Raw genomic sequence first — 13,665 nt, forward strand, 5'->3', positions numbered from 1 at the left:
TGCTACTGTCCACCGCCGCCACCACCACAGTCGGCCACCACAGCCACCATCGCCATAAACAACCACTTTCGATCATCACTCATCAAGAACAAACAACCATTTTTTTTATTTCTTGTTCTTCCTTATAAACACCCAAACACCACCGGGATCACCCTCTTCAACCCCACCATCGTTTCTCCCTCATCCTCTACCTCTCCCTCTTCTCTTTCTGTCCAAGAACCACCACCTTTTAAACACCACCGCTGTAACGCTTTGTTTTTCTGTTCAGTCTAATCCACGCACACACACCCACATACGTTGATGATGTAAGCTATAGTGAATGATAAAGCTAATGATACGTGAAGAGTATAATGACGGGAGGACGAGGTCACGATGATGATTAAGATAATTAGTAGATGATGACGATGAATGGTGAGATGATTTGAAGATCGTGTTATTGATGATGATGTACATACAATGACGGTTATTATGATAGTATGGTGATGATGATATATGTCGATATTAATAGCTCGATGATGATAATATACGGTGTATGTTGATAATTAGGATGATGAAGATCGAAGTGATGATGAACGTGACTCGAATAATGATTTTGATATAATAATTAGGGTATCTGAAGATGATGACCTTAATGATGGTGATAATAACAACGTTTATGTGAAGATACATGATGATAACGAAGTTGTGGTTCGCTGCTATAACCTTGCTTGTCGATGTGATGACCAATCGAAATCAAACCCAAAATAAGAAGAAGTTTTCGATGCTGCTGTATTGTTTTCTTTCTGTTTAAACCTTCGAGTATCCCCACCCACTCATCGAATCTTTGCTTTATGATATTGTTTCTGTTTCTACTTTCATGTTTTGGGTGAACAAAGTAGTTCTATCGTGTACTGTATAGCATACTCGAATATTTCTGATTACCAGCGAAGTATTAAATGATGCTGTTGGGCTGAGGAGTATGTTGGACTGTGTTTATTTTGCAGTTGGGCTAAAGGCTAGATTAAGGTTGTTGTTGGGCCAGAATAAGCATCGATATATCATTTTATTTCGGGTTTGATACAGAGAAACAATAGCAGAGCATCGGTTATGGGTGTTAGTGCGGGAGCGAGAGGTCGTGGGTTCGAACCATGTCTTGGGCTTTTCTTTTTTTTAGAGAAAGTTTTAAAAGGGTATATTTTCTTTTAATTCCATTTCCATTTCTATTATTATTATTATTATTATTATTATTATTATTATTATTATTATTATTATTATTATTATTATTATTATTATTATTATTATTATTGATATTAATAAGTATTGTAATTGTTAATATTATCATTTTTTTGTATTATGAATAAAATGATTATTATTATTATTATCATTATTATACTTATTAGTATTACAATTATTAAGATTAGTATTATTACACATACATGTACTATGATGGAAATCCATTTATAGATACAAATATGAATATCATTATTGTTAATGTATTTATTAATACCATTTAAAATATAGCTTTAACACTTTTCTACTAATGTAACTATTATTATTATTAATATGATTACAACTATTATTGTTATCAGTACTATCAAGTATTACCTATATCATTAGTATTAAGACAGTAGTGTTTATGAAAGTAAAGGCTTCAAACGACGTTGTTAAGATTATAAGTATTAAAATAAAGATTAGATATAAAAATATATTTATATTACATAACCTAACTAATTTAATAATGCTATATATAAAATGGAAATATATAGAATTTATAAATTATTAAATATAACAAGTGCATCACTAATAATAATATATAAAGTTACTTGATTTCAATTATGTGTGATAATATATATACAAATGATATAGGTTCGTGAATCCGAGGCCAACCCTATACTTGTTCAAGGTCGTTCTATGTATTTTTACTACAAAATACATTAGGTGAGTTTCATTTGCTCCCTTTTTACTCATTACATTTTTTGGCTGAGAATACATGCAAATGCTTTATTAACTGTTTTACAATATTTATATGCGTGAGTTTCATTTGCTCCCTTTTTACTCATTACATTTTTGGGCTGAGAATACATGCAAATACTTTATTAACTGTTTTACAATATTTATATGCGTGAGTTTCATTTGCCTTTTTACTCTTTATATTTTTGGGCTGAGAATACATGCGCAATTTTTATAAATGTTTTACGAAATAGACACAAGTAATCGAAACTACATTATATGGTTGAATTATCAAAATCGAATATGCCCCCTTTAATTAAGTCTGGTAATCTAAGAATTAGGGAACAGACACCTTTTGGTTGACACTTTAGAGCATGTTTATTCTCAGGTATGAAAGAAGTCTTCCGCTGTGAATTTGCTCATTTTAAAGATAATACTTGGAGTCATTCATGACATATTTCAAAAGACGTTGCATTCGAGTCGTTGAATTCATCAAGATTAATATCAAGTCATTTATAGTTAGATATATTATAAAATGGTATGCATGTCGTCAACTTTCGATGTAATGAAAGATGGTCTTTTCAAAAACGAATGCAATGTTTGTAAAATGTATCATATAGAGGTCAAGTACCTCGCGATGTAATCAACTGTTGAGAATCGTTATTAATCGATATGGACTTCGTCCGGATGGATTAGGACGGGTCCTTTCAGTTGGTATCAGAGCGGTGGTCTTAGTGAACCGGGTCTGCATTAGTGTGTCTAACTGATAAGTCGTTAGGATACATTAGTGAGTCTGGACTTCGACCGTGTCTGCATGTCAAATGTTTTGCTTATCATTTTTTGTCGGAAATCATTTGCTTATCATCCTTAGTAAATTACATGCTTATTATTCTTAGTCTAGACACATCTTATTGCATTGAATGCATGAATAGTGTATAGACAAAATTCATATCATAGCGTATCTGTTATAATTACCTTTGCCTGACAGCTTCCGTAGATTCCTCCGTAACTTATGAGATTTTAGTATTATATATGCATATGTAAATCATGTATTGCAGGATACTAATCTATATCCTATAATCTATTTCTTATCGAAAATCCTTCATCTGATCGTACGAGATGAATCCCTCAACTAGTTCGAGTCCCTCGGATTTCGAAAACTATTCCGATAGTTATCCCGACAGTTATTCCGAATGGATAGTCATCTAAGCTCAGGAAGCAACGTCACCAGAATGAATCAACCAATCATCCATCCCTAATTCATCTGATGGATTCGTAGTCGACTTAATCAATGGAGACACGCAGAAGGCGATCCCTTCCACTAACTAAAATCACCTTTTGGCGAAAAACCTGAAGCACTTACCGGAGAACTTGTTCGTAACACCATTTTCACCCTCATTCCCCAAATATCTCGCCATGACTATATCATAACTCAGATTCTAAACCTTATTCATCCGCTCGTTTCGACCGACAATCATCCCGGAATAATATAAGAAGTCAACGAACTTCGCGTTCGAGTAATCAATTTGGAGAACATGGTGCAAAACTTACCAGCTCCAGCAATATCACCGACACCAACAGTACCATCAGTAACATCATCTGTATCATCAACAATCTTTGCCTCAATATCACATTCTGTACCACGAGCATAATCATCGTTCTACGTATTGTTCTATCTATTTTATCTTCGTTCGATATGGCAATTATGTAATCTCTAATGTTTTATAGATTATGTATCTTAGTTCTAACGGTAAATCAAATGAGATTAATACTATATTAACTCATTAAATCTATAATTACATCTGAAGAAAATATATATTTAAGTATGTTTTCATAAAGATTGTAATTAAAAATTCTTTTGTACAAACTGTTAATGGTGAAAATATTTTAACGGGTAGGTAATACCTGAGGAATATTTAGATTTCACATTAATAAGTTACACTGTATATTCTTCGAATCTGATTCAACAGTTATTCACTATCCTACTTACATCCACCGGTATCCGTATCCGTTCACCGTGAAATAACCATTTTCATTCAATTTTAAATTTAGATTTTGACCTATCAGAATCCAACAAGTGGCATAATGAAGAAAACATTTGATAAAATAAAATTTGTTAGAAACAGACTAATTAACTATGAGAAATTTTGTTAAGAATCCACGCTAACAAAATCCTAGCTAACTGTTCCTAGCTAACTGTTAATTCCGTATTACATTTTATTTTATCGCAATTTATTTATCGCAATTTAATTATCGCAATTTATTTATCGCAGTTTATTTATCGCAATTTATATTCTCGCAATTTTATTTATCGTCATTTAATTTCTGTTATTTATTTTATGCACTTTAAATATCGGGACACGTATACAACGTTTTGACATATCATATCGACCCATCTATATATATTATTTGGAATAACCATAGACACTCTATATGCAGTAATGCGGGAGTTAGCTATACAGGGTTGAGGTTGATTCTATAATAATATATATACTTTGAGTTGTGATCGAGTCTGAGATGTATACGGGTCACGATACGTATTAATTAATTCGAATATTATATATTAAAATATATATGAATTATTGGACTGTTAATTGTGGACTATCGACTGTGGACTGCCATCATTGGACAATTAAAAATGAATTAAAATATTGATTATAACATATGAAACTAAACAATTCTTCAAGTTTGCCACTAGATTTCATCTTAAACCTAAATTGTATCTTAACAATTACAATCTGCGTTCAAACCTATCATGATTCTTGAAAACACCTCGATTGAGAGAATGAACCAACCGCATTTCATCTACGGAAGAAAAGATTAATGCATATAGTTATGCACCTGAAAAACTCTCGGAAACTGAGTAAACATTTAACACATAGCTGTGTTAATCCCTTTAGTGTTATTATTACCCAAAATAACTTTGCAATCCCTTTCCAAATTAGCCAATTTTGTCACAGCTCCAACAAGTCAACTTCGACTTTCCATTCGAATTAGCCTTATTATAACCTCGATATATAAGTTTGCCTGTCGTCATCGTTACCGGAGAACCGTTTATATTTCACCACATTAGCAGTAAAATTACCAGCAACTTCAATGAATTTGGACTTTCCAAAAAAAAAAAAAACATTATATTCATTGAAACCCCATCTTGTATTCATTTATACCCTGTAACAATAATTGCCATACCAATTACCGGGAATCAGCAATCAGTATTTCAAATCTCGTAGCATTTCTACATCAATAGTTATATGTATACATATAACAATTATCCCCTAGAATTACGATCTTCAATTCTGAAATTTTGAAAAGGCACCCAGTTTACGAATCGATACTCTGAATGTTGAAAAAGCTGAATAAAGAAGCAGAAACTGTAGGCAACCGTAAATGAACTTAGTGGTCAGAAGTTAGATGATAAAGAATAATATGTTGGAAAATCTCCGAAACGTTGGAACTGGAAAACGGATAGAGTTAACCATGAAGGAGACCAAGGACACATACAAAGACCATACCCTATATTCAAAGAATTCAGATAATTTTAGATCCGTTGAAATCTTTAGAGAATATCTTGCTCCAGAGTCATGTTAAAATCTTGCGGAAAAATCTTTCTCCATCAACCATCGAACTTAGAAATTCTAAAATATCATCATCAATATCTTCGATATTTCTGAGGATATTTTCATAAATATTCTCGTCCGAAACTATATTCCTCTTCGTGCTTCCTGTGTATCATTATATTGGAAACATTCAATAGAAAATTTAGTACCGAAAAGCGGATTATGCGAAACTATGAAGGAAACCGTGGACAAATCACAAAGAATAAGTTTGACTTCAAAGAATTCAAATGATTCAATATCTGTTGAAGTCTTTAGCGAATATCTTGCTCCTTACTCTAAACTCTTGCGGACAATAGTTTTCATCATCCTCTGATCTTAGATATTCCAAGATATCATCGTATCTTTCATTATAAATATCCTCCATATTTCTGAAGATATTTTTATAATTATTCTTATCTGAAATCATTAAGCTCTTCGTGCTATCAGTGTTACATCATATAGAAACTGTTAGTTTCTATATTCTGTAAACTTTCGAGCTTAAAATATGAATATTATTGAAGTAATGTTGGGAACTGATGCATGAGTTAGTATAATATAATGACACTTGATCAACGTGATTATATTACATTAAGTCATGCTAAGTTTCTAATGGAACGTGATGATTCACAGAACATATCGTCATCACGTGCCATGTTACATAACTCTTTCATTCAAATTAACTTCTGAACATATCAAGAAAATATATTCTTGATAGTTCTATTCTCAGTGATTCTGGTAATTTGACAAATCAAATCGTGCCATTACGATTTCCTTCTTAGAACATTAACAATGTTCACTCTGAAGTTTATATCTGCGAATTCTAAACCATTACAAGCGGTGTTTAATCGCAAGAAGAAGAAACGAAGGGACAAAGCTCCGAAATATAAGGGAGAATATAAAGCCCGATAAGAACACATAAATTATAAACCATGGATATTAATACGAATAGCAATATAAAGACACAGTAGAATTAAAAATAGTATCACCCCAAGGTAATAGTAAAATTAAACAGATTTTTCTGGTGGAAGATTGAAAAGAAAGATGACAGAAATGATAATTAGAAAGATATAAAGGATTAGAAATGGATTAAGTATTTTCACAATCTTTTGGATGTACGAACTAAGAAAGAAAGAATAGGAATGGTGAAAATAATGGAACGGAAGAGTTTAATTTATAATGGAAATATCAGACGGAGAAATCGAGACAGATCACCGTATTTAATTATAGATATTTTAATTTCCTTATTCGCCGAAGAATCAAATCTTTTAGATTTCGAGGATTTTCTTTAAATCCATTGAATTCCGGAATTCAACCCTGGCTCCGTCAAAAGTTAAGACGTACCTTATTTTCTAAATTCAACCCTGGTTCCGTCAAAAGTTAAGACGTACCTTATTTTCTAAATTCAACCCTGACTCTGTCAAAAGTTAAGATGAATCTTTACTTTCCTATTTCACTCTTTGGTGATAGTTTCATTCGTACTCTTCGAATATCGAATTATTTTTATCCATATTACTCAATGATGATAAAACTCAATTTATCAACTCATATTCGTCATGAAAACATTTTTATTGTTAGCCATGACCACCTCACTAATTTCGGGACGAAATTTATTTAACGGGTAGGTACTGTGATGACCCGGTAATTTCCGACCAAATTTAAACTCAATCTTTATATAATTTCGACACGATAAGCAAAGTCTGTAATGTTGAATCTCAAAAATTTCGAACTGTTTCATATATGCATTTGACTTTCGACCGTTCTCGATGATTCATGAACAATTATTTGTAAAAAGATACATATATATATACATATAGTATATTGAGAATATGATTTCGAGCTTAAATAGTAAACGTCAGTAAAACTCGGTTGGCATTTCGCCAGTGTTCATATAGTTCTAATACGTGTTTAATAAGTTTGAATATAAAAATTGAACTGTAAATGGATTACGAAGATTTTAGGTTTGATAAAAATATTTTTACCTTTTTAAATTTAAATATTAGTACTTCGTATATATTAATTGGAACAGAAAATAAATATTTATCGAACAATTTTGATCAGGTTTCAAACAGTTAATGACTGAAATAATTAAACGAACTTAATTTAAAAATTTGGTATTTTTCTGAATTAAATTTATCCGTAACTGTTTAGCAAGGGACACGTTATAATATCAGTGGTGAGTGTCGGCAGTCAATTATCCATATTTATTAGCTCTAAACACGTTTTATTATAATTGGTAGTTCATGAAACCCATGTAATATTATATGAACACATAGCCTTAGATATTCAACATCAAAACACTAGCTTCTTCTCCATATTCACCATTACAACCTACATCATACACTGGCTGCTACTGTCCACCGCCGCCACCACCACAGTCGGCCACCACAGTCACCATCGCCATAAACAACCACTTTCGATCATCACTCATCAAGAACAAACAACCATTTTTTTCTTTCTTGTTCTTCCTTATAAACACCCAAACACCACCGGGATCACCCTCTTCAACCCCACCATCGTTTCTCCCTCATCCTCTACCTCTCCCTCTTCTCTTTCCGTCCAAGAACCACCACCTTTTAAACACCACCGCTGTAACGCTTTGTTTTTCTGTTCAGTCTAATCCACGCACACACACCCACATACGTTGATGATGTAAGCTATAGTGAATGATAAAGCTAATGATACGTGAAGAGTATAATGACGGGAGGACGAGGTCACGATGATGATTAAGATAATTAGTAGATGATGACGATGAATGGTGAGATGATTTGAAGATCGTGTTATTGATGATGATGTACATACGATGACGGTTATTATGATAGTATGGTGATGATGATATATGTCGATATTAATAGCTCGATGATGATAATATACGGTGTATGTTGATAATTAGGATGATGAAGATCGAAGTGATGATGAACGTGACTCGAATAATGATTTTGATATAATAATTAGGGTAGATGAAGATGATGACCTTAATGATGGTGATAATAACAACGTTTATGTGAAGATACATGATGATAACGAAGTTGTGGTTCGCTGCTATAACCTTGCTTGTCGATGTGATGACCAACAGAAATCAAACCCAAAATAAGAAGAAGTTTTTGATGCTGCTGTATTGTTTTCTTTCTGTTTAAACCGTCGAGTATCCCCACCCACTCATCGAATCTTTGCTTTATGATATTGTTTCTGTTTCTACTTTCATGTTTTGGGTGAACAAAGTAGTTCTATCGTGTACTGTATAGCATACTCGAATATTTCTGATTACCAGCAAAGTATTAAATGATGCTGTTGGGCTGAGGAGTATGTTGGACTGTGTTTGTTTTGCAGTTGGGCTAAAGGCTAGATTAAGGTTGTTGTTGGGCCAGAATAAGCATCGATATATCATTTTATTTCGGGTTTGATACAGAGAAACAATAGCAGAGCATCGGTTATGGGTGTTAGTGCGGGAGCGAGAGGTCGTGGGTTCGAACCATGTCTTGGGCTTTTCTTTTTTTTAGAGAAAGTTTTAAAAGGGTATATTTTCTTTTAATTCCATTTCCATTTCTATTATTATTATTATTATTATTATTATTATTATTATTATTATTATTATTATTATTATTATTATTATTATTATTATTATTATTATTATTATTATTATTATTATTATTATTGATATTAATAAGTATTGTAATTGTTAATATTATCATTTTTTTGTATTATGAATAAAATGATTATTATTATTATTATTATTATCATTATTATACTTATTAGTATTACAATTATTAAGATTAGTATTATTACACATACATGTACTATGATGGAAATCCATTTATAGATACAAATATGAATATCATTATTGTTAATGTATTTATTAATACCATTTAAAATATAGCTTTAACACTTTTCTACTAATGTAACTATTATTATTATTAATATGATTACAACTATTATTATTATCATTACTATCAAGTATTACCTATATCATTAGTATTAAGACAGTAGTGTTTATGAAAGTAAAGGCTTCAAACGACGTTGTTAAGATTATAAGTATTAAAATAAAGATTAGATATAAAAATATATTTATATTACATAACCTAACTAATTTAATAATGCTATATATAAAATGGAAATATATAGAATTTATAAATTATTAAATATAACAAGTGCATCACTAATAATAATATATAAAGTTACTTGATTTTAATTATGTGTGATAATATATATACAAATGATATAGGTTCGTGAATCCGAGGCCAACCCTATACTTGTTCAAGGTCATTCTATGTATTTTTACTACAAAATACATTAGGTGAGTTTCATTTGCTCCCTTTTTACTCATTACATTTTTGGGCTGAGAATACATGCAAATGCTTTATTAACTGTTTTACAATATTTATATGCGTGAGTTTCATTTGCTCCCTTTTTACTCATTACATTTTTGGGCTGAGAATACATGCAAATGCTTTATTTACTATTTTACAATATTTATATGCGTGAGTTTCATTTGCCTTTTTACTCTTTATATTTTTGGGCTGAGAATACATGCACAATTTTTATAAATGTTTTACGAAATAGACACAAGTAATCGAAACTACATTATATGGTTGAATTATCGAAATCGAATATGCCCCCTTTAATTAAGTCTGGTAATCTAAGAATTAGGGAACAGACACCCTAATTGACGCGAACTCTAAAGATAGATCTATCGGGCCCAACAAGCCGCATCCAAAGTACCGGATGCTTTAGTACTTCAAAATTTATATCATGTCCTAAGGAGGATCCCGGAATGATGGGGATATTCATATATGCATCTTGTGAATGTCGGTTACCAGGTGTTCACCATATGAATGATTTTTATCTCTATGTATGGGATGTGTATTGAAATATAAAAATCTTGTGGTCTATTAAAATTATGAAATGATTATTTATGTTAAACTAATGAACTCACCAACCTTTTGGTTGACACTTTAGAGCATGTTTATTCTCAGGTATGAAAGAAGTCTTCCGCTGTGAATTTGCTCATTTTAAAGATAATACTTGGAGTCATTCATGACATATTTCAAAAGACGTTGCATTCGAGTCGTTGAATTCATCAAGATTAATATCAAGTCATTTATAGTTAGATATATTATAAAATGGTATGCATGTCGTCAACTTTCGATGTAATGAAAGATGGTCTTTTCAAAAACGAATGCAATGTTTGTAAAATGTATCATATAGAGGTCAAGTACCTCGCGATGTAATCAACTGTTGAGAATCGTTATTAATCGATATGGACTTCGTCCGGATGGATTAGGACGGGTCCTTTCATGAAGTTCCTGAAAAAGCTGAACGAAGACTGGACACCATATGGGAACAACTTCCTAGCTTCAAAGAACACCAAGAAGTACAACATTTATGAAGTTGTTGGAAGATTGATGAATCATCAACCTGAGGTCCTAAAAGTCCAGTATGCTAGAAAAGGCCCTGAAACAGCAATGAATGATCCACTCGCACTGTATGTCAGCAAGACCTCTTCAAAGGCTCAATCAAGCCGTCCCAAATCCACCAAAGCTAAACAGGTCGTATCATCTGATGACACATATTCTGATGTGGATGAAGAACATCGAAATCTTGTCAAGGCTGCTGCCATGTTCAGCAAACAACTGAACTTGAGGAGATCATCTGGCGGTTTTAGCAAAAGCAACAACAAAAACAACAACAGAACATCCTCCAGCTCTTCTTACTATAAGAGGCCCGAGGCTTCACGAACTCAGTACCGAGTTCCTGAAACCAAAGCTTCAGATAATGTATGTTTCAATTGTGGTAAAGCAGGTCATTATGCACGTGAATGCAAACTCCCAAAAAGGAAAGATGCTGAATACTACAGACAGAAGATGTTGATGGCTAAAGATGTTGAAGAAGGAAAGGTTCTAAAAGCTTCGGATGATGTGTGGTTAAATTGGTCAGACAGTGAACAAGAACAAGATCGAGCTAATGTGGTCAAGCTAACCAGCATCACCAAATCAACCGGAGCAACAGATCACCAGTCTTCCGATGATGAGGAAGAGGTACAATTATACATTGATACTACTTATGAATATTACAACTCTGTGCATAATACTTCTGAGCTCATATCTGATGTATTGCAAACTTGCCATGAAACACCTCTTGCTCATAATGATGACTTTGTAGATAGCCCTGTAGACCATACAACACCCCCACTTGTCCAAATTGCACATCCCATTGAAACTGAATTTATGCCTATTAATGAAGAAAGTGTGTTTCCTGTACTACCCGATATGTATGTAGATAGCTTTGCTAAAATGAGTAAAAACCTTAGATCATTTGCTAGTAAGCTTAAAGGACTACAAAACGAGAACTCTAGGTTAAAATCTGAATTGGAATCAAAGGTATCAAATGATACATACATAAAGTTACAACAACAACTAGCTGATAAAATAACCGAATTTAATAAGCTAGAAAGTAGTGTGAAACCCCTACGGATAGAAAGGACAGATTTTAAACTGAGGAATGCAGTTCTCACGGAAAAAGCGAACAACGCTGAAAAAGAACTTAAGAATCTTAATGATTCTAGGATACTTTTTCTAGAGACTGTAGAACAGAAAACTAGAAAGCTTTTGAATGACCTGGCCGAGAAGACTTCTGAATGCTCTAAGTTAGTTACAGAGAACTTAAACTTAAAAACCCAACTAAGTTTATTTGAAGAGAAACTTTACAAAACTGACCAAGCAAAAGTAGTCTTAGATGGCCACATTTCTAAACAAGCTTTGTTCCTGAACCGACCCAAAAACTCCTACCAAAAACACCAGGGGTTAGGGTTAGAAAATCCTCAAATACAGTCCAAGATCTCCAAAGCCGAACCTAGTTTATATGATGGTAGATACATTAAGATAGGTTTTCCAGAGAGACTCACTTTTGGCAATGAAAGTGAGATTGAGGAGAGAATAGCTAATCGATCAACAAAAATGAAACGTGAGGTGTCGTTAATTTATGACAAATTAAATGCTACATACATGAGAAAAGATGGTTCATATTATAACATCCCTCTCGATTTATTCAATGATTTTGAAAGTTTGAATGCTCAAAATAGTCCTAAAAAGCGTATAATCTATTTACCAACCTTGGTTTTAAAAAGATACATCATCAGTCTGGAGGACGAACTTGATCAAAATAAAATCAAATATTTTAACAACGAACTCAAATTTCAAATAATCATTAAGGCTTTACAACACCAAATCTCTGTCATTGAATCTCAAAACAACAAACTGGCCTCTAATGTTCATAAACTTGAGAATCAAATTGCAAATCAAGTTGTTAATTTTTGTGAATTGATTTCAAAGAACACTGAATCACGGGACTCAAACCCAAAATTCATGAATGACTCCATCAATTGTGAAGGTCTAGCACAAGAACTCAACGACTTTAGTAATTCTCTTTTGACCAAGTTTGATATTGTTGAACGTAGGTTAGAATCATCTAGGTCCAAATCACTAGATCACTTCTTAGAATCTCAACCCAAGATTCCAGAAGTTAAGTTAGAACCACAACTCGATAAAGAACCTATCTCTTTAGGAGCTCAGGATGTTGAGACCGACCTTACTCAATTTGTTGACAAGCTAGAACGAGAAAACTTAGATCTGCAGGTTAAATGTGAGATCTACAAGAAAACTCTAGCAACAATTGAGAAGATGCCTGTAGTTCCCAAAGTAGAACCCACTTATGATTTTAAAGACTCTGTTGTAGTTTCTATTGATGACCTTGTCTTAGAAATTGAAGAGTTAAAAGCTCATGTGAATCTACTTAAGGAAGAGAATGACACCTTGCATGACCAATGTGATTCACTGGAAAGTATGGACTTCGTGACCAAAATCATATATTCAAAACCTGGTTTTTACAAGATCTGTCCTGGTACTGAGACCATACTAACCTCCACTGACACTCCAAAATCAAATGTGTCAGTTGGTTCCAGAGTTACAAAGTCTGAGTTGTCCAATGCTTCAACGTCTACACCCAAGACGATTAAAAAGCGGGTTACTTTTGCAAAGACCCCAGCAGTTACCAACTTAAAAAATCCCAACGCATCTTCACAAAAAGAAAAGTTGGTTGTCCAAATTGCTGCCCATCCTAAACCACCATCTTCTGCCAGATTGTTGAG

Source organism: Rutidosis leptorrhynchoides, chromosome 2, assembly GCF_046630445.1.
Source record: "Rutidosis leptorrhynchoides isolate AG116_Rl617_1_P2 chromosome 2, CSIRO_AGI_Rlap_v1, whole genome shotgun sequence".
NCBI classification, from domain to species: Eukaryota; Viridiplantae; Streptophyta; class Magnoliopsida; order Asterales; family Asteraceae; genus Rutidosis; species Rutidosis leptorrhynchoides.